The sequence below is a fragment of the Oryctolagus cuniculus genome, chromosome 1 (genome assembly GCF_964237555.1).
Source record: "Oryctolagus cuniculus chromosome 1, mOryCun1.1, whole genome shotgun sequence".
Lineage (NCBI taxonomy): Eukaryota > Metazoa > Chordata > Mammalia > Lagomorpha > Leporidae > Oryctolagus > Oryctolagus cuniculus.
Window position 1 is genome coordinate 167,677,679 of NC_091432.1, and position 25,161 is coordinate 167,702,839.

General features: G+C 41.4%; 1 protein-coding gene across 5 annotated transcripts in view; it reads left to right on the plus strand.

The window, feature by feature from the left end:
• Positions 1-322: 322 nt before the first annotated feature.
• Positions 323-25,161, plus strand: part of JAK2 (Janus kinase 2) — a 133,158-nt gene continuing 108,319 nt past the window's right edge. Inside the window, exons 1-2 of one of the 5 annotated variants that reach the window (XM_051846028.2) lie at positions 323-835; positions 1,200-1,317. The gene's annotated coding sequence lies outside the window, so the exon portion shown is untranslated. Of the gene's footprint in view, positions 894-1,199; positions 1,318-25,161 lie in introns of all 5 variants that reach the window. The other 4 variants (XM_070051600.1, XM_070051614.1, XM_070051611.1 and 1 more) reach the window with 4 other exon arrangements.

Here is a 25,161-nt window from a genome sequence, read left to right on the forward strand (position 1 = left end):
CCTTCCAGGCCCGGCTGACTCATTCCCAGCCGCCTCCACGGCGGGCGGCGGCCACACACACGCCCTTCTAGGGAGGGCCCAGCGCCGGCACAGAGCCTCTGCGGGGCTCCAGGCTCAGCGGGCCTTGGCCACCTCCATTTCCTCGCGCGCTCATGCCCAGTGGCTGCCCTGAAAATCTCCACGGGAGTCCACCGGCTCCCCGGGAGGCCACAGCACGGAGGGCCACAACCCGGTCAGGCCCGCGGCGCGCGCGGGGAAGAAGGGCGGCGCACGCGCAGTCCCGGGCGCGCGTCCCGCGCCCTCCCCCGCCCGGCTCGCCGGCGGCCTCAGTCCGCCACCCACAGGCTGCCTGACTAGAGGCCGGCTGGGAGGCTGAGGCCGACGCAGAGTCCAAGCCTGTGTCGCCAACGGCGCTGAGAAGACGGTGTGGCCTGGGAGAGGGTGGAGACTACGGCCGTGACGGGCTTCCCGGCTGCCCTAAGTGGGAGTGGTGTGGGCTGCAGGAAGGAGAGAGGAAGAGGAGCAGAAGGGGGCAGCAGCGGCCGCGGCTAACGGCCTTCCGCGGCGCTGACTGGCTGGGCCGGCGCCCGGCTCTTTCGGGAGTTCGCGCCTCCGCCTCTGCCCCCTTGGCACCTCTGGCCCCCGGGCCCCGGCTTGCGGCGCACGTCGTTCGGAGGGCTGCCGCGGCACAAGAAGAGGCCTGGTCCCTGCCGTCCAGGGATGTGAGTGGGAGCCGAGCCCGCACGGGAGGGCCCCCGAGGACCCAGCCTGGCGGGCGCTCGGACCCGTGCCCACTCTGGGGGCTTCGCAGACCTGGGCCAGCCTGAGACGCCGGGTAAGAGCAGCCCCTGCGAGCTTGGGGGCGCGCCCTCGTCGCCTGGTCCGTGCAGCCGGTGGGTGTTATCGCTGCCCGGCCTTTGGATGGGAGCACCAGTTATCTCCCCTACCCTTTCCCTCCTCCCGATCCCCGCCTTTCCCCTGCTAGAGGCGGTAAACTTCTATACCAGAAAATCTTTCTCGTTAAGGCGAAACCCAGAAAGGAGTATCTTGGTTGCTGTTTGCATCCTGTCTGCCTTATTACTCCTCCCCCCTTACCTAGCCCTCTTAAAATTTCTAGACATCTTAGCCTAGAAAGGAGCATCTCTTTCTCCTGGGTTTCTGCGGTAGTAACTGCTTTATTATTATTATTATTATTTTAGGTTTCAGAAGCAGGCAACGGGAACAAGATGTGAACTGTTTGCCTTCTGCAGAAGGAAAAGAGGCCCTTCCTCCGCCTCCGACGGTTCGCGATCCTGGCTGCTGGGCTTCATCGCCTCGGTGAGGGCGAGGGTGTCGTGAGCCGAGTGCGTGCGTAGGAAGGCTGCGAGCGTGTGAGACGAGCAGGGCGCTGCGCTTACTCCTCTGACAATGGCAGTGCTGAACTTTCAGTGTTACTTTGGGAGAGGATTTTGGGGTGTTGATCGTTGCTACATTCCTTGTAGGTTTTACAAGTAATGGGGCTTTTCAGGCGAAAATAAAATGTTGTCCCTTAACCTTTCTCCTCCAGCAGCCAGAAATTCTTTATTCTTTCAAAGAGGAAGAAATGCTGTTGAGAGAACATGTTAGCTGTTCTTACTGGGGTTCTTGCTACCACATTGAATGCTTCCTGGATGGTTTTATCTGCCTCCGCTTGCTGTGTCGGTTGAATTTACCCAGTTTGTTTTCCGGTGGTTATTCATCTGCCAGGGGAAACTCCTTTTCTTTGAATGAAAGGATAAGAGTGACTGAGTATGTCATAGAGGGGCGGAGAAATGTGGAGAAGGAAACCAGAAGTGGGAATAAGGGAGATGACAATCACTTTTGGTTTCATAATAGCTTTGGGAAAGTGAGTTGTTGGGTTCCTGAAGATGTTCTGATGTAACACCCAGCAGATTGGGAGATGAATAATCACCTTTTTGACCTCTCTTCCCCCATCTGCCTTACTTTTTACCACTGCAGATGTGAGAGTCACTTGCTTCTGTGAGCTTATTTGTTGGCATACAAACTAGATGTATTCATAGTACATGTGTTTATCTGTACAGGAAAACTGTGTTTGTTGGCTAGGTAAGCATATAATACTTGGTTTTGCCCTAACTGAATGTCTTAAGTTTGTAGTTTATAACACGTTTAAATATTTGGTTTTGCCCTAACTGAATGTCTTGGGTTTATAGTTTATAATGTGTTTAAAGGACGGGTTAAGATGTAGTTTGTTTCCTTTAACACCTTTTCCTTAGTGATTTGAAACGGAGGTCTCAGGTATGGAATGGAAAACATGGTATCTTTTTTATTCACCTTCCTGTTGATGAAAGACAGGATAATTTTGAGGCAGAATAGAAAAGTGTGTTGGCTTTGGAGTAAGATATGGATTTAAGTCATGGTATTCTTGCCACTTATGAGTTGTATAATTTAAAAGTTCTTTGAACCTCACTTTTCTTAGAAGGTTGTTGTGAGGATTGAATAACATGCATGCAAAGTGGTAAATTGTTGACTACTGTGCAAGTCTTGGCTACTCTCATGACTGGCAATAGGAGATTTAGAGAAAGGCAGAATGACTCTGCTATGAGGTGATCTGCCAGAGACCAGTGTTTCTTCCTCTTTTGTATAAGAAGAAAAATAACTTTTAGATGGTGAGCAGACTAAGGGTCTTACAGTGTTTGAAAGAAAGATTTGATTCATTTCTTTTCATTGAGTCCTCTTTGTACTGCCCCTGCTTACTATTGTGCTGCCCTCTTGTGGTGAACTGTTAAGAACTTTCTTTTGCTCCTCGCCTTTTTTGGGGGGGACCTTTATAGTCCCCCTTTCTCAAACTGTGCTGATGTGCTCAGAGCACCAGTAAACTCATGCTTGAACTGTTAGTTTGAGGTAGTTCAGTTTCAGCATAATATACTGATGTTCCTTACTGCAATATCACGTCTTTATAAGGCTGTATTTTCAGAGGTTGCTCTGCTAAAAACCTACTACTGTGTGCAAATCAGTGTGGAACAGGAAATGACTGTGATAATGTCCAGTTTGAACCCAAGATTTGAGAAGTTGTATCATGCCCAACAAACCCTAAGTTGTAAGGACATGCTACATGGCTAATGAAATATCGAGGTACTTTAAAAAGTTTGTGGAAAAATGTAATTAAAATATTTTATTTTCATGCAAAATTTTTAAAAATCTATCCGTATTTTTTGGTAACGCACGTTGTCCAAGAACTTTTTGAAGATTCCCTCATATGTCTTTTTGCCAAAGTTACTAAGACACTAAGGGCTCCCTGAATGCAGATAGCTTGGGAGCCTCTGCCTTAACATTTAGTTGGCTTTTTTGATAAAATATAAATCTGGTTACAGTGGATTATGGCTTGATATATTTTTCTCTCCTATTAATATCTTTATAACTTCAGTTCTTTTATTTTGTAATTAATTCGGTTTCTTATTTCTCTTAATCAGTCACTTTTTTTTTTTTTCAGTACTGGTCTTCAGCTTCTATTTATCAATGTGTCCCAAATGACAGTCATCATTTATACCACTTAATTTCCTTCTCTCCTGGTCATATGGGTGTTAGTTTAGACATTATGTTTAAACTACTGCTTTCATTTACCTTGTATATTAACCCATACTACATGTTTACATTTCTTTTGCCTCTCATATTTCTGCTTTCCCTCCTTTACCACTCGAGCCTAGCATATTGGAAGTCAAGTCAACCTATTGGACTACAGTGTTTCTTCCCTCAGTTTTTCCTCAATAGAGATGTCACTGTAATTATTTTTATTTTAAAAAGGAACATTTACTTATTTGAAAGGCAGAGTTAAAGGGAAAGAGATGGAGAGACAGAGAGAGAGAGAGAGAGAGAGAGAGCGAGCTTTCATCTGCTGGTTCACTCCCCGGATGGTCATAACGGCTGGAGAAGTGATAGAGAAAGGTAGAAAATAGTTTAGGCCTGAAGTGATAAGGACCTGGACTTAGTGGAAATAATTCTGACTTGAGAGATGTCACAAGACTTCATTATGGGTTGGATGAAAAGGGAGGGTAGGATAAAGGAGTAATTAAAGAAGACTTCAAAGTTTGGTCCTCAATGACAGAAACTTGAAGACATCTCAGAATATCTGTACCAGTCCATGTTACATTTTGTGCATTAGAAATCTTGAGAACCAGAGAGATTTTAAAAGATGTCCAAATTACTCAATTAGTGTCAAAGGAAAAACGAATTTGATTAATGGCAGGCATGTAAGTAGTAATAGTAGATGGTTGAGGGGATCTAGACAGTTGAGGCTATATTTTTGATTTGTTGACTTTGAGGTTACAGTAAAATAGGCATGTGGAAATAGTAGAAGATATGACTAGAACTTGATAGAGAAGTTGAAATAGCATGATAGTGCTCACAGAGAAGAGTGATGGACCTGAGATTGAGTCTTGGGAATTACCCATAGTTAGAGAGTAAGTGATAAAGAATAATGGGTAAAAGAGACAAAGAAGGAGCAGTTAGTAAGGTAAGTGGGTGGGTAGGTTAAGGTGTGATTGATTAACATGATTATCATTGTTGGTCACTATCAAAAAATAAGCATTTGAACTGAAAATAGGTCTTAAAGATATATATTAGTGATTTTCATAATGTGGAATCTAGAAAAGCAGAAGAAATAAGAAAATTACATATAGTTTTCTCATGAAGAAATAACTGCTGTTCTCTGTGGTTTAAGAAAGATCTTTGAATTTGACAGTTGGGTAATCAGTGGAGACTTCTATCCAAAGCTGTCCATCACTGGGACCCACGATGAACATTTTAGGCTTAATCAAGACTTGGAGATACTTTTTGATAGTGTCTGTGATTCATTTGTGTCCTCTTCTACCACCATACTGAACAGGAGCTATTCCTTAAGGGCATTAGCCCTGTGTTTCTTTAGTATAGATGATAGTAGATTAGGTGTTTTAGTCCACTTGTTATTACTGTGATGAAACATCTGAGGCAAATTAACTTTCTGAAGAAAAGAGGTGTATTTAGCTTGTATTTCTAGAGGTTCAAAATCTAACAGTGGACAACCTCATTGGTTTCACTGCGGGTAGGGGCCTTCTTGGCTGTGTCATATCATGGCAGGAGTACATGTACGAATGAAGGATCGTGTTACAAAACAGGAAGCCAGAGTGACCAGGGCCCCACAGTCCTTTCTGGAAGCATACCACTATTGGCCTAAGGACCTCCTGTGAGACCTTGTCTCACCATCTCTCAATACTGCTACCTTGGGGACCAAGCTTCTAAAACATAGATTCTTGTGAGTCATACTGAAACCACATCCAAACCATAGCCTTCTATCCCTGGACTCCAAGCTTCATATCCTTCTCACAATGTGATATATATTCATCCCATCCTCAGTAGTCCAAAAATCTTAACTGGTTCTAACATCACTCAGAAGTTCAAGTCTAAATTATACTTAAACAGTATAAATTCTTTCAGCTGTTAGTCCCTGTAAAATAAAAAGAAAATAAAAACAAATGGTGAGGCCCATGCTGTGGTGTAAGCAGGGAAAGCCGCTGTCTGCAGTCCCAGCATCCCATACGGGCACTGGTTCAAGTCCCGGCTACAGCCTGGAAGAGCAGTGGGGGATGGCCCAAGTGCTTGGGCTCCGCACCCATGTGGGAGACCAGGAGGAGGCTCCTGGCTCCTGGCTTTGGATCGGCACATCTCTGGCCACTGCAGCCATCTGGGGAGTGAAGATGGAAGACCTCTCTTTCTGTCTCTGCCTCTGTCTCTCTGTAACTATGCCTTTCAAATAAATAAAAAAAATTTTTTTTTTAAATGGTGTGTTTCTAAGCTACAGTGATGGGACAGGGATAGGATAAACATTCCCATTTTAAAAGGGAGGAGTGGATAGGTGGAAAAGAGTAATTAGTCCAAAGCAGGACTAAAACTTAGCAGGGCAGACATTAAATCCTAAAGCTCCAAGTATGGCATCTGCATATATGGTTTTATTGATTGCCACCCATATGACTTCTTTCTGCTTCATGCTTGGTGGCTTTTTTGAGTGGATATGGCATATTGCTGTGTTCTCTGCCTTTCTGGGACCCCTGCTGCAGCTCCGTTCCCACAGCTTCACCAAGCATCATCCCATTGGAGCTTCTCTGCAGACTCTTTGACTCCACAGCAAACTCTGGCTGGCCTTTTAGGCTTTCCTTTAAAGTTTTATTGGAGGTGCCAGGACCCCATAACTCTTGAATTCTTTGTGCCTGGGAAATAAGCTCCACATTGATATCAAGGTATACTGCCCACATGGGCTTGTTTGAACCATAGCTGCTGGCATCATGAAGCACTTTGCTGGAAAGCCAGAGTCTTAAGGCCCCTGGCAGCTTTCACAGTGCCCAGAGTTCTGAGACAATTCTGTTCTTAAAAGTCTCTGGGCCTATGATGTGAGTAGTGGCCTTAAAGATTCTGAGATACCTTAGAGGCCTTTGATGTTTATTATTGTGATGATTAGCATTCTTGCCAGTCTCTTCTATGGGCTATAGGCTGTCTGTATACACCATTACAGGGTTTTTCCTTTCCAAGGCTTTTCCATCTATTCCCTTTTGCTCCTGAATTTCACTATAGAACTTAACTAATAGCCACTCGTTAAGACCCATATACCACATTCTACTTCTTTGTTGGTTTGAAATATCCTCCACAAATAAACTATTCCATAACCATAAAACTCCATCAAGTGTTAGGGCATGGACACAATGCAGATAAGTTCTTTGCCACCGTGGCCATTAGTTCAATTTCTGGTGCACCCCTCATTTCTACCTGAGACTAGTTCCCTAGACTCCTTGTCACTGAGTCCTTACCAGAATTGCCTGTAAAGCCTTGCTGACAACATTCTAGGCTTTAGCTAGCCCTAGCCCAAGATCTTCCAACTTCTACTCAGTTCTAAAGCTGCTTTCACATTTTTAGATATAGTCATAGTAAAAGCCTTGGTTCCAGTTTTCTTTGCAAGTCCACTTTTTGTTACAGTACTGAAATATCTGAGGCCGAATAACTTCAGAAAGAAAGGAGGTTTATTTCATTCACATTTCTAAATGTTCAAAGGCATAGCACGAGCATCAATTTAGCCTTGGTGAGGACCTCATAGTCAGTGGTGTTGGGACAACAGAATCATGTGGGAGGAAAAGATCCTCTCTCAAAACAGGAAGCCAGAGAGCAATGCAGGGGTCAGGCTCATTCTTGTAACAGCTGGCTCTTGGGGAGAACTCAGGAATCCTGTGAGAACTACCTTGATTTGTTTTGAAAGCATGTCCCCAATGTCCTGAAGACCTCCCACTAGGCCTCACCTCTTTCTTATGAAAAAAAAAAAAAGCAAACAAACAACAACAAACTTGTTTATTTTTGTTTTATTTGAAAGGCAGAGAGAAAGATTTTTCATCTATTGGTCCATTCCCTAAATACCTGCAATAGCCAAGGCTGGACTAGGCCAAAGCCAAGAGCCCAAAATTCAATCTGGGTTTCCCATGTGAGTGGCAGGGACCCAAGTACTGGAGCAGTCACCTGTTGCCTCCCAGAATACGCATTAGCAGGAGACAGGATTGGAAGTACAAAAGTTGGAGTTTGAACCAGGCACACTAACATGACATGCAGTGTCTCAAATGACAACTTAACTGTTGTGTCAAATGCCAGCCCCTGGCCACATCTCTCTCTTTTTTTTTTTTAAAGGAACCCATGATACTTTATTTTTTTTTAACTTTTATTTAATAAATATAAATTTCCAAAGTACAACTTTTGGATTATAGTGGCTTTTTTCCCCCATAACCACCCTCCCACCTGCAACCATCCCATCTCCCATCCACAACCATCCCATCTCCCACTCCCTCTCCCATCCCATTCTTCATCAAGATTCATTTTCAATTATCTTTATATACAGAAGATCAATTTAGTATATACTAAGTAAATATTTCAACAGTTTGTACCCACACAGAAACACAAAGTATAAAGTACTGTTTGAGTACTAGTTATGCCATTAATTCAGATAGTATAACACATTAAGGACAGAGATCCAACATGGGGAGTAAGTGCACAGTGACTCCTGTTGTTGATTTAACAATTGACACTCTTATTTATGACGCCAGTAATCACCCGAGGCTCTTGTCATGAGCTGCCAAGGCTATGGAAGCCTCTTGAGTTTGCCAACTCCAGTCTTATTTAGACAAGGCCATAGTCAAAGTAGAAGTTCTCTCCTCCCTTCAGAGAAAGGTATCTCCTTCTTTGATGGCCCATTCTTTCCACTGGGATCTCACGCACAGAGATCTTTCATTTAGGTGTTGGTTGTTTTTTTTTTTTTTTTTTTTTTTTTTTTTGCCACAGTGTCTTGGCTTTCCATTCCTGAAATACTTTCATGGGCTTTTTAGCCAGATCCAAATGCCTTAAGGGCTGATTCTGAGGCCAGAGTGCTGTTTAGGACATCTGCCATTCTATGAGTCTGCTGTGTATCCTGCTTCCCATGTTGGATTGTTCTCTCCTTTTTAATTCTGTCAGTCAGTATTAGCAGACACTAGTCTTGTGTATGTGATCCCTTTGACTCTTAATCCTGTCATTATGATCAATTATGAACTGAAACTGATCACTTTGACTAGTGAGATGGCATTGGTACATGCCACCTTGATGAGATTGAATTGGAATCCCCTGGCACGTTTCTAACTCTACCATTAGAGTACAATTGAGCATGTGCCAAACTGTACATCTCCTCCCTCTCTTATTCCCATTCTGATATTTAACAGGGATCACTTTTCAGTTAAGAATAATTGATAAAATAAAAATAATTAAATATAAAATAATAAATAATAAATAAATAAAAATAAAATAATTAATAAATAAAAACACCTAAGAATAATTGTGTGTTAATTAAAGAGTTCAACCAATGGTACTAAGTAGAACAAAAAAAAAATACTAAAAGGAATGAAGTAGTAAGTTGTTCCTCGACAGAACAAGGGCTGATCAAGTCACTGTTTCTCATAGTGTCCATTTCACTTCAACAGGTTTCCTTTTAGGTGCACAGTTAGTTGTCACCGATCAGGGAGAACATACAATATTTGTCCCTTTGGGACTGGCTTATTTCACTCAGCATGATGTTTTTCAGATTCCTCCATTTTGTTGCAAATGACCAGGAATCCATGATACTTTAAACAGGTCACTTTTTTTTTTTTTCCAAACAAACGTATTTGTTTGAAAGAGTTACAGAGAAAGATCTTCCATCTGTACATTCACTTCCCAAATGGCCATAGCAGGTCTCCCACATGGGTACAGGTGCCCAAGCACTTGGGCCATCCTTTGCTGCTTTCCCTGGCACAATAGCAGGAAACTTGATGAGAAGTGGAGCAGATGGGACTGAAACTGGCATCCATATGGGATGTAGGCACTGCAGGACAGCTTAACCCGCTCCACCACAGCACTGACCTTTGGCCTCAACTCTTAAAAGTATCACCACCTCAGCACTCCTACAATGTGTACCAAATCTCCACCTCATGAACAGTTTGAGGGACACTTAACCCGTATCCAAACCATACCATTAGACAAGTGATTTCTTGGTGCTATTGTACTGGTAAATATGAATCAAATGATAGAAAGTATTTCTGAAATGAAGGAGAAATCCTCGATAGGTAACTTTATAAAACTAAGGGTAGAATGATTAAATTTTCAATTTAGGATACTTGGACAGGACAAAATACAGCACAAACTGTCGTGAAGCCTGTGCATTGTGGCCACTAGGTTGGAATTAGGTATTTGTTTTGCTTGCATGTTTATTTTTGATCTTACCAAGTATGAGGGTACTTCAGAAAGTTTGTGGAAGAATGAAATTAAAAGATGTGAATTTTCTATGAACTTTTTGAAACCCCCTCATGTAGCCTTCTGCCTGCATTTTTGATATCAGTCCTTGGGAATAGGGTGTTCATTATTGCTTGCTAAATGATTTTAGTTTAATTCTGATTATAAAGTATAATGCTGCTAGGTAACTTTTTTTTTTCTAGGTTGATTTATTTATTTGAAAGGTGAAGTTACATAGAAGGAGAGGCTGAGGCAGAGAGAGGTCTTCATTTTCTAGTTCACTCCTCAAATGGCTGCAATGGCCAGGGCTGGGCCAGGCTGAAGCCAGGAGCCAGGAGCTTCATCTGGGTCTCCCACTTGGGTAGCAGGGGCCCAAGAATTTGAGCCATCTTCTGCTGCTTTCCAAGGCACATTAGCAGACAGCTGGATCAGAAGTGGAGCAGCCAGGACTTGAAAGGTGCCCAGGTGCTGCAGACTGCAACTGAACCCTCTATGCCACAGCATTGGCCCCAGTAGGTCATATTTTTACAACACAAAATACAATATGCTATGAAAAAGTCCTCTGTTTTGGAAATCAAGGCTCAGGGACTGGTCCTGCTGTCAGTATACTATGTGATTTTGAGCAAGTCATGTAAATTCAGTCTTACTTCTTTTCTCATTTGAAAAAAAAGGGAATGGACTAAATTTTTTTAATCTACTTTAAAAAGGTGGTGAAATCATGGGATGAAGTGTGCCTTAGGTTTAAAAAGGAAATGGCTCACCAATGTTTTTAACAAAACCCAGAAGGCTTCTGCTTTTCCCATTCCTCTGTCCCCGCTGCCAATCTTTGATTTCTATTCTCCAGGCAACTGTTTTCAAATCTAACAGTGTCTTCTGGTTCTTACCTCCATATTTTGAATTAACATAATTCGCCATTGGAAGAACCTCCTAAAAAAGGAAAAATAGAACTTCCTGCCCCCTGTCCTTTGCCCTTTCCCTCTTTACAATGACTGAATTGTTCAGTGTCCCATTTATTGCCTCTTGATTCTCTTGAATAAAGGCATCTGCTTTCTTTCTTTTTTTTTTTTGAAAGCTTTTATTTAATAAATATAAATTTCATAGGTATAGCTTTTGGAATATAGCAATATTTCCCCCCATACCCACTCTCCCACCCCAAACAGTCCCACCTCCTACTCTTTCTCCCATCGCATTCTTCATTAAGATTCATTTTTAGTTATATTTATATCCAGAAGATCAACTCTATACTGAGTAAAGATTTCAACAGTTCGCACCCACACAGATACACAAAGTATAAAGTACTGTTTGAAGACAAGTTTTACCATTAAGTCTTTCCAATTTTAGTAAATGTGCTGCTGAAGCGAGCACACCATTAATTCTTATAGGACAACTCATTAAGGACAGAGGTCCTACATGGGGAGCAAGTGCACAGTGACTCCTGTTATTGATTTAACAATTAATGCTCGTATTTATGATGTCAGTGATCACCTGAGGCTCTTGTCATAAGCTGCCAAGGCTATGGAAGCCTTTTGAGTCCACAGATACCATCATTAGGGCCATAATCAAAGTGGAAGTTCTCTCATCCCTTCAGAGAAAGGTACCTCCTTCTTTGATGGTCCCTTCTTTCCATCCACTGGGATCTCACAGAGATGCTTTATGTAGATAATTTTTTTGCCACAGTGTCTTTGCTTTCCATCCCTGAAATGCTCTCATGGGCTTTTTAGCTTTCTCTGAATGCCTTAAGGGCTGATTCTGAGGTCAGAGTGCTATTTAGGGCATTTGTCATTCTATGAGTCTGCTGTGTGGCCTGTTTCCCTTATTGGGTCTTTCTCTCCTTTTTAATTCTATCTGTTGTTATTAGCAGACACTTGGTCTTGTTTATGTGATCCATTTGACACTTAATCCTATCTATATGATCAGTTACACACTTAATATGATCACTTTAACATGTGAGATGGCATTAGTATCTGCCAACTTAATGGAATTTGGAGTCCCATGGCAAATTTTTAGCTTTACCCTTAGGTTTAAGTCCATGGGAGTGTGTGCCAAACTGCACACCTCCTCTCTCTCTTATTCCCACTCTTATTTTTTACGGAGATCAATTTTCAATTGGATTTAAACACCTGAGAATATTTCTGTGTTAGGTAAAGAGTTCAACCAATAGTATTAAGTAGAAAAAGAAAATACTAAAAAAGAATATAATAGTAAGCTGTTCCTCGACAGTCAGGACAAGGGCTGATTAAGTCATTGCTTCTCATAGTGTCCGTTTTGCTTCTACAGGTTTCCTTTTAGGTGCTCAGTTAGTTGTTACACATCAGGGAGAACATATGGTATTTATCTCTTTGGGACTTGCTTATTTCACTCAGCACGATGTTTTCCAGATTCCTCCATTTGTTGCATATGACCAGATTTTTTTTTTTTTTTTACTGTGGTGTAGTATTCCATAGAGTACATATCCCATAATATCTTTAGCCAGTCTTCTGTTGATGGGCATTTATGTTGATTCCATGTCTTAGCTATTGTGAACTGAGCTGCAATAAACATGGAGGTGCAGATAGCTCTTTTATTTGCCGATTTAATTTCCGAGGCATGGGATGGTATAGTAGGGTTATAATCAGATTTCTGAGGTATCTCTAAACTGTCTTCCATAGTGGCTTTATCAGTTTGCATTTCCACCAAGAGTGGATTAGTGTACCCTTTTCTTCACATCGTTGCCAGCATTTGTTGTTTGTTGATTTCTGTATGAAAGCATTCTAACCAGGGTGAAGTGAATCCTCATTGTGGTTTTGATTTGCATTTCCCTGAAGACTAGTGATCCTGAACATTTTTTCATGCGTCTGTTGGCCATTTGGATTTCCTCTTTTGAAAAATGTCTGGGCCGGCGCTGCAGTTCAATAGGCTAATCCTCCACCGCGGCACTGGCACACCCGGTTCTAGTCCCGGTCAGGGTGCTGGATTCTGTCCCGGTTGCCCCTCTTCCAGTCCAGTTCTCTGCTGTGGCCCAGGAGGGCAGTGGAGGATGGCCCAGGTCCTTGTGCCCTGCACCCCATGGGAGACCAGGAGAAGCACCTGGATCCTGGCTTCGGATCAGTGCTATGCACCGGCCGCAGTGTGCCAGGGGCAGTGTGCCAGCTGCAGTGGCCATTGGAGGGTGCACCAACGGTAAAGGAAGACCTTTCTCTCTGTCTCTCTCTCTCTCTCACCGTCCACTCTGCCTGTCAAACAAAAAACAAACAAACAAACAAAAATGTCTGTTTAAGTCCTTGACCCATCTCTTAAGTGGGTGAGGAATCTGCTTTCAAGGACTTTACCATCACTGCTCCCTTCATTTTCTTGTGTTCTCAGTTCTTCCCTCATGGCATCACTTTCATCAGTATGTATGAGTGTACCTCAAAAAGTTCATAGAAAATGGAATTAAAAGAATTATTTTGGTGCAAAATTTTTTGAAATACATGCATTTTAAAATAATATACCATTTTCATGGACTTTCAGAAGATCCCTTGTATACTGGTTGCCATTGTCATATAACAATCATCCCAAAAACTAGAGCTCTGAAAGAACTGCATTATTAGACTCACATTTATTGTACGTCAGTAGTGTGGATAGGGCATCTCAGGGAAGTCTTTATTTCTCCTCTTCATTGTCTAGGACCTCAAAATCTTGCCAACTTTAAGGGAGACTGGAATTACTAGGAGGTTTCTTTACTTAATGATACACAGTTGGTGCTGGCAGTTGACTGGGATATCAGCTGGGCTATAAATTGGAGCATTTGTATGTGTCCTGGATTTTCTTACAACATGGGGGCCTAACACTTTTAAGGTTTCTTACATGATGAATTGGGATATCAAAGCCAGAGTTTGTTTGTCTCAGACAAATCTATTATGATTTATCCTTGCCAGTTGCATGGTATGTAACTTCTTTTTTTATTTTAATATTTATTTATTTATTTGAAAGGCAAAGTTACACAGAATGAGGAGAGGCAGAGAGAAAGAGGTCTTCTATCCGCTGGTTCACTCCCCAGTTGGCCACAACAGCTGGAGCTGTCCAATCTGAAGCCAGGAGTCAGGAGCTTCTTCTGGGTCTTCCACCTAGGTGCAGGGGCCCAAGGACTTGGGCCATCTTCCATTGCTTTCCCAGGCCATAGCAGATGGATCGGAAGTCGGGCAACCAGTACTTGAACTGGCGCCCGTATGGGATGTTGGCACTGCAGGCAGCAGCTTTACCTGCTGTGCCACAGCACTGGCCCCAGGTGTGTAACTTATGTACATGTTACTGGTTATAAATGTGTCAAGCCTATCCATAGTCAGGAAGGTGGGGGAGGAGTTAGAAACTTTCATTTACCCTGATTTTTCCATTTATATTTTGCCCCCCCCCTTTTGTATAATCTTGTTTCTACTTTTTGTATTTTTTAAATATTTTTTTTCTTTTTTTTTAAAGATTTATTTTATTTATTTGAAAGACAGACTTACAGAGAGAGGTAGAGACAGAGAGAGAGGTCTTCCATCCTCTGGTTCACTCTCCCTATGCAGGTGCAGGGGCCCAAGGATTTGGGCCATCCTCTACTGCTTTCCCAGGCCATAGCAGAGAGCTGGATGAGAAGTGGAGCAGCCAGGACTAAAACCAGTGCCCATATGGGATGCCAGCGCTTCAGGCCAAGGCTTTAACCTGCTGTGTCACAGTGCTGTACCCTACTTATTTATTTTTCAAAGTCAGAGTTATAGGGAGGGGAAGAGAGAGAGGCATTTTTAATTTGCTGGTTCACTCCATAGTTGGCAGCAACAGATAACTCTGTGCCAGGCTGAAGCCAGGAGCTTCATTCAGGTCTTTCACCTGGGTGGCAGGGACCCAAACACACTTGGTCCATGCTCTGTTTCTTTCCTGGGCCGTTAGCAGGGAGTGGATTGGAAATGGAGCATCCAGGACCCCAACTGACACCCATATGGGGTGCTGCCATTGCAAGTAGCTGCTTTACTCACTATGCCACAATGCCAGCCCCAGTACTTAATGAATGAGTATTTGCTGACATTTAAGTCTGCCTCTGTTAATGTGTTTTTGGCCTTAAATTCTTTAAAATTCACAATATGGTTTTATCTATATCAGATTTGCATGCTAAAGAGAACTTGTCACTTCATGGTAGTAATCCACAGCATAAAGTGAGTCATTTGAAAATTGGAGCTACTAAGGAGAAGTGAATTTAGAGTGAATTGTCATCAGGTCTGTGGGTAATTGGCCAGGTCAGAGAATTTGGCATTAAAGATGAGTCTGGGGGCTGGCACTCTGGTGTAGCATGTAAAGCTGCCACCTGCAGTGCTGGTTTCCCATATGGACACTGGTTTAAGTCCTGGCTGCCCCGCTTCTGATCCAGCTCTCTGCTATGGCCTGGGAAGGCACCAGAGGATGGCCCAAGTACTCGGGACTCTGCACCCACATGGAAGACCCGACTCCTAGCTTCGGATGGGTCAGCTCTGGCCATTGCAGCCATCTGGGGAGTGAACCAGCTGATGGAAGACCGACCTGTCTCTCTCTGCCTCTACTTCTCTCTGTGTAACTCTGATTTTCAAATAAATAAATAAATCTTAAAAAAAAAAGATGAGTCTGGATTTTAGAGCTTAGTATTTTAAAGATTTATTAATTTATTTTGAAAGTCAACATTACAGAGAAAGAGGGAGAGAGAAACACACAGAGAGATAGAGATCAGTCTTCCATCTCCTGGTTCACTTCCCAGTTGGCTACAACAGTCTTCCAAGCTGAAACTGGGAGCCAGGGACTTGATCAGGGTCCTCCATATGGGTGACAGTGACCCAAACATGTGGGCCATGTTCTGCTATTTTTCCCAGACCATTATCAAGGAGCTGGGTCAGAAGTGGAGCACTTGGGACCCCAACCAGCACTGTATGGGTTGCTGGAGTCACAGGTGGCAGCCTTACCTGCTACGCCACAATACTAGCCTGCATAGCTTAATATTTTAAATAGAATTTAGAATAATATTTTAAAAGGCATTAACCTGATGTGCCACAGTGCCGGCCCCTCTTAGATATATTTGACTGTTAATTGCAAAACACAATGTTAAGTGGTAGAATTAATTAAATTTTCTGTTCAGTCTTATTTTTATAGGCAAACTCATTACTTATGGGCTTTAAATATAACAGTTTTGAAATGGTATCATAAGGAGAAAAAAACCCCAACTTCTAAAAATCTCTTTAAAGCACTTTCTCCATCTCTTTTTGTGTGCATGTTAAAAATTATAAATCTACATTTGCCTGTGTAGTCATCATTAGGCATGATGCTCAGGAGTAGCTCATGATCAGCTCCATTTCTTAAGAAAAAGGAAAGCAGATAAATTTGTAGAGTAACTTACTCTTTATCCCATTTTTATTTATCTGTAAATCGTTGCTTCAGTTTTTCAGGGGCCCATTGTAAAACTAAGAGGTTTAGCTTCAGTAGCCCTAAATATTCATTATAGATCCCTTGTTTTAAATTAAAAAATCATGACATTATTTTAAAATACATCTATTTGTGGTTTTTTTATACATAGTTTTAGGAGGTAATAGTAGTATATAAGCTTTGAACAATATCTCTTCCAATAAAATTCAAGTGAATAAAAATGATCTTTGTAAAATTATGTTAGTCGTTCAAAGGGGCAAAAACAATAGTGCTTCTTAGGGTCAACAGAACTTGCTGAAGGAATTTTGGTATCTTTCTGGATGTCTTTGCATGGTAACAAGTTTAGATACAGTTTTTTTTTTTTAAAGATTTATTTTTTATTTATTTGAAAGGCAGAGTTAGGAAGAGGAAGTAGAGAAGGAGGAAGAGGAGGAGGAGGAGGAGGAGGAGAGAGAGATATATCTTCCATCTGCTGGATCACTGCCCAGGTGGCCGAAAAGGCCGGGGCTGGACTAGGCTGAAGCCAGGAGCCCAGTGCTTCTTCCAAGTCTCTCACATTGGTTCAGGGGCCCAAGCACTTGGACCATCTTCTGCTGCTTTCTCAGGTGCTTTAGCAGGGAGCTGGATAGGAAGTGGAACATCAGGGACTCTAAATGGGTCCCCATTGGGATGCAGGTATCTCAGGTGGAGGCTTAACCTGCTGTGCCACAATGTCGGCCCTGCAGAGGTACATACAGTTTTAAATGCATAGGGTTATCCTGTTCATTCCAAATTGACTCATTTTGATTCAGCAATATGTTGTGGAGTTCTTTCCATTTTAGTCATTAGAGATTCATTGATTCAATTCTTTTTTTTTTTTCATTCATCAAGCCTTCTTCAGCATTCACTCACTGATTTGTAGCTCAGTCACTTAATTAGTCAATCATTTATTTTTTCAGTTACTCAGTTATTCAGTTATTAACTCATAGGTTTATTTATTTGAGCAGCTGGTTATTCTCTTGATTGGCTGCTCACTTAGCTGGTTGATTGATCCATCTGTCACTGTTAGTGAATTACTCAGTGTGCCACTCAGTCACTCATTTACCCACACACTCAACAAATTAAACAGTGTACAACCACTCATTCATTAAATATATCACTAATGTAATTGGTTATTAAGCAAACATATTTGGTGTCCATTTTGTGCTGTGCACAGGATATAATGCTAAGGACATAAGGTAAATAAACAGCAAAACTTCATCCCAGTCCCCAGTAGCAAATCAAAATAATGAGGACAAGATAAGAACTACCACTCTGCTGAAAGACTTTTTTTTTTTTTAAGAGGCTACAAGGAAAGGGATGCTGGTATGGAGAAATCAGGAAGGAGCTACATGTCTCTGATGTCAGGTGCTGAGGCTTTGTCCCTAGATTGATGGCAGTACATTGCTTCTGTGTTTCATCATGGTAGTGCTTGAGGTCCACAGGTAGTGAGAGGAGATCTAGAGTAGATCCTCCTGCTCTGCAAAAGAAGCTGAGATAAAAATAAGGCAATGTACACCTTAGGACATGGTGAGCAGGAAGCCAGCAGTCCTGTCCTGAAGCATCAATTTACCAGCTGTGCATTTAATATAAGCAGTCAGTTATGTTACTTTATACCTGATTACACGGACATCATTTCTAATATCTACATAGCATTTGTTTGGCTAAGTATACAGCAGTTTACTAGACTCCTTTAATATTGAAAATTTTCTTCACTATTATAAAGTGTTCCATAGAATTCTTAGATGTTACCCTATGATTCTTGTATGTTTTAAAAAGGGAAATTCTTCGATGCCCTTATTTATATTCATCTCCTTACCAATACTGGATATTGCAAATCTTCTTAATCTTTGCCAGTCTGATAAGGAAGAAATAATATCTTATTTTTAATTTACATTTCTCTGATTATTAATAATGTTGACTATGTTTACATTTGGGGGATTATTTACTTTTCTTTTATGAAATGCCTATTTATATTCATTGTCCATTTTCCTATTGATATATAAGAGTTATTTGTCTATTAAACTTTTGTAGCATATATTTTTTTCTCACTTTTATTTTTAAAGATTTTATTCATTTATTTAAGAGGCAAAGTTATAGACAGAGAGAGGGGGAGACAGAGGGAAAAGGTCTTCCATCTGCTGGTTCACTCTCCAAATGGCTGTAAAGGCTGGAGCTGGGCTGATCCATAGCCAGGAGCCAGGAGCCAGGAGCCAGGAGCTTCTTCTTGGTCTCCCACATGGGTGCAAGGTCCAACCACTTGGGCCATCTTCTACTGCTTTCCCAGGCCATAGCAGAGAGCAGAATCAGAAGAGGAGCAGCTGGGTCTGGAACCAATGGCCATATGGGATGCTGGTGCCATAGGTGGAGGCTCAGCCTACTATGCCACAACACTAGCCCCTTTTCTCACTTTTTAAAAAACTTTTATTATGTTGTTTATCATGTTATCATGTTCAAATTTGTCAGTCTTTCTTTCCTTTATTTTTTATTTAGATGTTAGGTTTAGAGAATATGTGGATTTCACAAATTTTTTGGCATAGGAATAACCAAAGTGGATGAATTAAGAATATAAATAAATTACTGGAAAATCCAATTTCAGATGTGTAAAGGGATGAGTTAGAAAGGAATGAAATGCTAACAGCAATAGTTTTTAAATAGAATATAAATACTTGAAAATGTTTTCAGTTAGTTTGAAGAAGATTCAAATATGAAGAGAACATAACACAAAAATGAAATAAAGGCATATAATTATTGCAGTTCATACACCAACTTTGATTTTTAGACCTTGTTACTTCTACTTTTAGAACTTTTTTATTTTTAGAGATTTATTTATTTATTATTTGAAAAGAAGAGTTAGAGAGGAAGAGATAGGGAGAGATCTTCCATCCACTGGTTCATTCCCCAAATGGCTACAATGTCCAGGGCTGGGCCAGACTGAAGCCAAGAGCCAAGACCTTTTTCTGGTCTCCCATGTAGGTGCAAGGACCCAAGCACTTGGGCCATCTTCTACCGCTTCCCAAGTGCATAAGTGGGGAGCTTGATTGGAAATGAAACAGCCGGGACTTGAACTGGTGCCCATATTGGATGGTTTACATCTGCTGGTTTATTCTCCAGTTACCTGCAACAGTTGGGACTGGGCCAGGCCAAAGCCAGGAGCTGATACCTCAATCTGAGTCTCAGATGGATGGTAGGGACCCAACTAATTGAGTCATTACCTGCTGCTTTCCAAAGATTCCAGAAAGCAGGAATCAGGAGCAGTGCCAGGTACTTGCTTTGGGATCTGGATGTCCCAAATAGCATCCTAACTCCTGTGCCAACACCCACCCCTTCTTTGTTTTATAAATTTTGAGTATGTTTAATCTAGGCCAGTTTTGATAAATGTTCCACATGTGCTCCAAAAAGCCTATTTTTGAAGGCCGTTTTACAGTGTTTGTCATTTCTTTAGTGGATTGTGATTTTCCCTTAACACTTTGTGTAGCTCTCTGTACTTATACTGGAACTGTCAACTTTTACTTTGATACGTGAATTAGGTATTGATTACATGCATGTGTTTGTATCAAGTAAGAACTTAAAGAGCCCCAACCGGGACTAGAACCTGGGGTGCCGGCGCCACAGGCGGAGGATTAACCAAGTGAACCACGGCGCTGGCCCAACAAACTGTTTTCAGTCTTCCACTGTCTCTGGTGCCTGTTTGAACAAAGGGATTTTTCCCACCCCAGGTTACAGTAACAAAGACGATAGTCTTTTCAAATACAACTAGAAAATTTCTGAAAATGGACTACATGTTAGGCGGTAAAACAACTCTCAACAAGTACTTATGAAATTAAATCATACAGAGGATGATCTGTAGTCAAGGCAGAAAAAAATGGAGCCAGTAATCCCCCTCCTCACATGCTGCAGCAGGAGGTTTTTGACTTAAGTGAATCTTGGGTGGGAAAGAGCACGTTTCAGATCCAGAGATGCACTTTCCCAGATGTTACCATTGATTCTAACCCTGGGAACTTGTTCTTTGGACAATGAAGTCTGTGGACAATGAAAGAGCAGATGAGAAGGCAATCAGCAAAGAATTTTACTGAAAAAGGTGAAGAGACAGAAATTTCTACACTTCAAAGATCAGGCAGGCATCTCAGTAAAAGTTATGGGCATGAGTATGGGATCCCCATTTCTTCTTACCTCCTCCCTCTTCTGGGAAGACGTCTGGGTGGGGATATTTAGATGTAGAATTCCCCTAAACAAACCCTCTGGACAATATTTTACTTATTTGAAAGAGAGAGTTACAGAGAGAGTAGAGACACAGAGAGAGGTCTTCCATCCGATGGTTCACTCCCCAGATGGCCACAACGGCCAGAGCTGAGCCAATCCAAAGTCAGGAGCCAGGAGCCAGGAGCTTCTTCCAGGTCTCCCATGTGGGTACAGGGGCCCAAGGACTTGGGCCATATTCCACTGCTTTCCCAGGCCACAGCAGAGAGCTGGATCAGAAGTGGAGCAGCCGGGTCTCAAACTGGTGCCCATTTGGGATGCTGGCACTTCAGGCCAGGGAGTCAACCCAATGCGCCACAGCGCTGGCCCCTAAATAAATCTTAAAAAAAAAAAGGAATCTCCAAATTTACCATGAGAGCAGTTCCCGATCTCATGGCTTATTGTGAAAACAAATTAAGTATCTCATCCTTCTATATGGTCTTTTGTTTTATCATAAGCTGGCCAGACAGGAGGGAGAATTATAAATCAGGTCTTTTGATTGGTTTTTGTCCTTGACTGGTAACTTGAATACCAATCTGTTTGTCAAGTTTTTTTTTTTTTTTTCTTCAAAATTGTACTTAAAAACCCAAATGCTATGAGGCCTTTTGGATTCTTTCCTCTCTTTTTTTTTATCTTTTATTTAATGAATATAAATTTCCAAAGTACGACTCATGTGTTACAATGGCTTCCCCCCCATACCGTCCCTCCCACCCACAACCCTCCCCTTTCCCACTCCCTCTCCCCTTCCATTCACATCAAGATTCATTTTTCTATTATCTTAATATACAGAAGATCAGCTTAGTATACCTTAAGTAAGTATTTCAACAGTTTGCTCCCATACAGAAAGAAACATAAAGTGAAAAATAATAGATGATTTTTTTTAAATGATGATGAAATCAGATCAGACCTATTGTCATGTTTAATCCCAGTGAGAGTCAAGTTGGGAATTGATAATTTCTTTTTTTTTTTTTTTTACAGAAGATCAGTTTAGTGTACATTAAGTAAAGATTTCAATCGTTTGCACCCCCATAGAAACACAAAGTGAAATATACTGTTTGAGTACTCGTTATAGCATTAAGCCTCAGTGTACAGCACGTTAAGGACAGAGATCCTACATGAGGAGTAAGTGCACAGTGACTCCTGTTGTTGACTTTACAAATTGACACTCCTGTTTATGGCATCAGTAATCTCCCTATGCACCAGTTATGAGTTTCCAAGGCTATGGAAGCCCCTTGAGTTCTCTGACTCTTATCTTGTTTAGACACGGTCATAGTCAAAGTGGAGGTTCTCTCCTCCCTTCAGAGAAAGGCACCTCCCTCTTTGAAGACCTGTTCTTTCCACTGGGATCTCACTCACAGAGATCTTTTTGCTAGAGTGTCTTGGCTTTCCATGCCTGAAATACTCTCATGGGCTTTTCAGCCAGATCCGCATGCCTTAAGGGCTGATTCTGAGGCCAGAGTGCTATTTAGGACATCCGCCATTCTATGAGTCTGCTGAGTATCTCACTTCCCATGTTGGATCACTCTCCCCTTTATTTATTCTATCGGTTGGTGTTAGCAGATACTAGACTTGTTTATGTGCTCCCTTTGACTCTTAGTCCTTTCATTATGATCAATTGTGAACTGAAATTGATCACTTGGAATAGTGAGATGGCATTGGCACATGCCACCTTGATGGGATTGAATTGGAATCCCCTGCTATGTTTCCAACTCTACCAATTGGGGCAAGTCAGCCCGAGCATGCCCCAAATTATACATCTCTTCCCTCTCTTATTCCCACTCTTATGTTTAACAGGGATCACATTTCAGTTAATTTTCAACACTTAAGAATAACTGTGTGATAATTACAGAATTAAACCAGTCATATTAAGTAGAACAGACAAAAAAAATACTATGAGGGATAATGAATTAAGTTGTCCATTAGCAGTCAGGTCTATGCTGATCAAGTCACCATTTCTCATAGTGTCCATTTCACTTCAGGAGGTTTCCTTTTTGGTGTTCAGTCAGTTGTCACCAATCAGGGAGAACATATGGTATTTGTCCCTTTGGGACTGGCTTACTTCACTCAGCATGATGTGTTCCAGATTCCTCCATTTTGTTGCAAATGACTGGATTTCGTTGTTTCTTACTGCGGTATAGTACTCTAAAGAATACATATCCCATAATTTCTTTATCCAGTCTACCATTGATGGGCATTTAGGTTGGTTCCAGGTCTTGGCTATTGTGAATTGTGCTGCAATAAACATTAGGGTGCAGACCGCTTTTTTGTTTATCAATTTAAACTCCTTTGGGTAAATTCCAAGGAGTGGGATGGCTGGGTCGAACGGTAGGGTTATATTCAGGTTTCTGAGGAATCTCCAGACTGATTTCCATAGTGGCTTGACCAGTTTGCATTCCCACCAACAGTGGGTTAGTGTCCCTTTTTCCCCACATCCTCGCCAGCATCTGTTGTTGGTAGATTTCTGAATGTGAGCCATTCTAACCGGGGTGAGGTGAAACCTCATTGTGGTTTTGATTTGCATTTCCCTGATTGCTAGTGACCTTGAACATTTTTTTCATGTGCCTGTTGGCCATTTGGATTTCCTCTTTTGAAAAATGTCTATTGAAGTCCTTGGCCCATCTCTTAAGTGGGTTGTTGGTTTTGTTTTTGTGGAGTTTCTTGATCTCTTTGTAGATTCTGGTTATTAACCCTTTATCTGTTGCATAGTTTGCAAATATTTTTTCCCATTCTGTCGGTTGTCTCTTCACTCTCCTGACTGTTTCTTTTGCAGTGCAGAAACTTCTCAATTTGATGCAATCCCAATAGTTGATTTTGGCTTTGACTGTCTGTGCCTCCCGGGTCTTTTCCAGAAATTCTTTGCCTGTGCCAATATCTTGAAGGGTTTCTCCAATGTTCTCTAATAATTTAATGGTGTCAGGTCGTAGATTTAGGTCTTTAATCCACGTTGAGTGGATTTTTGTGTAAGGTGTAAGGTCGGGGTCTTGCTTCATGCTTCTGCACGTGGAAATCCAATTTTCCCAGCACCATTTATTGAATAGACTGTCCTTGCTCCAGGAATTTGTTTTAGATCCTTGATCAAATATAAGTTGGCTGTAGATGTTTGGATTGATTTCTGGTGTTTCAATTCTGTTCCATTGGTCTATCCATCTGTTTCTGTACCAGTACCATGCTGTTTTGATTACAACTGCCCTGTAGTATGTCCTGAAGTCTGGTATTGTGATGCCTCCGGCTTTGTTTTTGTTGTACAAGATTGCTTTAGCTATTCGAGGTCTCTTGTGCCTCCATATGAATTTCAACATCATTTTTTCTAGATCTGCAAAGAATGTCTTTGGTATCTTGATTGGGATTGCATTGAATCTATAAATTGCTTTTGGGAGAATGGACATTTTGATGATGTTGATTCTTCCAATCCATGAGCATGGAAGATTTTTCCATTTTTTGGTATCCTCTTCTATTTCTTTCTTTAAGGTTTTGTAATTTTCATCGTAGAGATCTTTAACGTCCTTGGTTAAGTTTATTCCAAGGTATTTGATTGTTTTTGTAGCTATTGTGAATGGGATTGATCTTAGCAGTTCTTCCTCAGCCATGGCATTGCTTGTGTATACAAAGGCTGTTGATTTTTGTACATTGATTTTATATCCTGCCACTTTGCCAAACTCTTCTATGAGTTCCAATAGTCTCTTAGTAGAGTTCTTTGGATCCTCTAAGTACAGAATCATATCGTCTGCAAAGAGGGGTAGTTTGACTTCTTCCTTCTTGATTTGTATTCCTTTGATTTCTTTTTCTTGTCTGATGGCTCTGGCTAAAACTTCCAGAACTATGTTAAATAGCAGTGGTGAGAGTGGGCATCCCTGCCTGGTGCCAGATTTCAGTGGAAATGCTTCCAACTTTTCCCCATTCAATAGGATGCTGGCTGTGGGTTTTTTATAAATTGCTTTGATTATATTGAGGAATGTTCCTTCTATACCCAATTTGCTTAGAGTTTTCATCATGAAAGGGTGTTGAATTTTATCAAATGCTTTCTCTGCTTCAATCGAGATAATCATATGGTTTTTCTTCTGCAGTCTGTTAATGTGGTGAATCATATTGATTGATTTGCGAATGTTGAACCATCCCTGCATACCAGGGATGAATCCCACTTGGTCTGGGTGGATGATTTTCCTGATGTGTTGTTGTATTCTATTGGCCAGAATTTTATTGAGGATTTTTGCGTCTATGTTCATCAGGGATATTGGTCTGTAATTTTCTTTCAGTGCTGCATCTGTAGCTTGTTTATCCAGCAAACTCAAGTACAAGAATATAAAATGTTTTCAGTTTCTTTAATGCTTTATTGGTTTCATCTGTTTACAGAGCCATCTCAAGGTACTGAATACAATAGATATGGCTGGAAAAAGTCCATTGGAACATATAGGACAGCAGAACCAACAACGCTTTAGTTTTATGAGCAGCAAAACTGATGTACAAAACTGTGGATGACAAAAGACTAAGTTGCCACATTTAAAATTATAAACTTACTAACCAACAAGAGGCACTTGCTTACTTCACAGTATTTTTGAAAGCACCTGTAGGATTTTACAAAGCACGTAACTCTTTTAGGCCTCTGGGGCTTTCTCGTTAAGATAACCATCATGTCTAGTAACAGAAGATCATTAGACTTTTTAATTCTCAAACATTAGTATTAATGCCATTTTATATTATAGAAACAAAATTTAGCACCACTTCACATCTTGACAGTACTTCTAA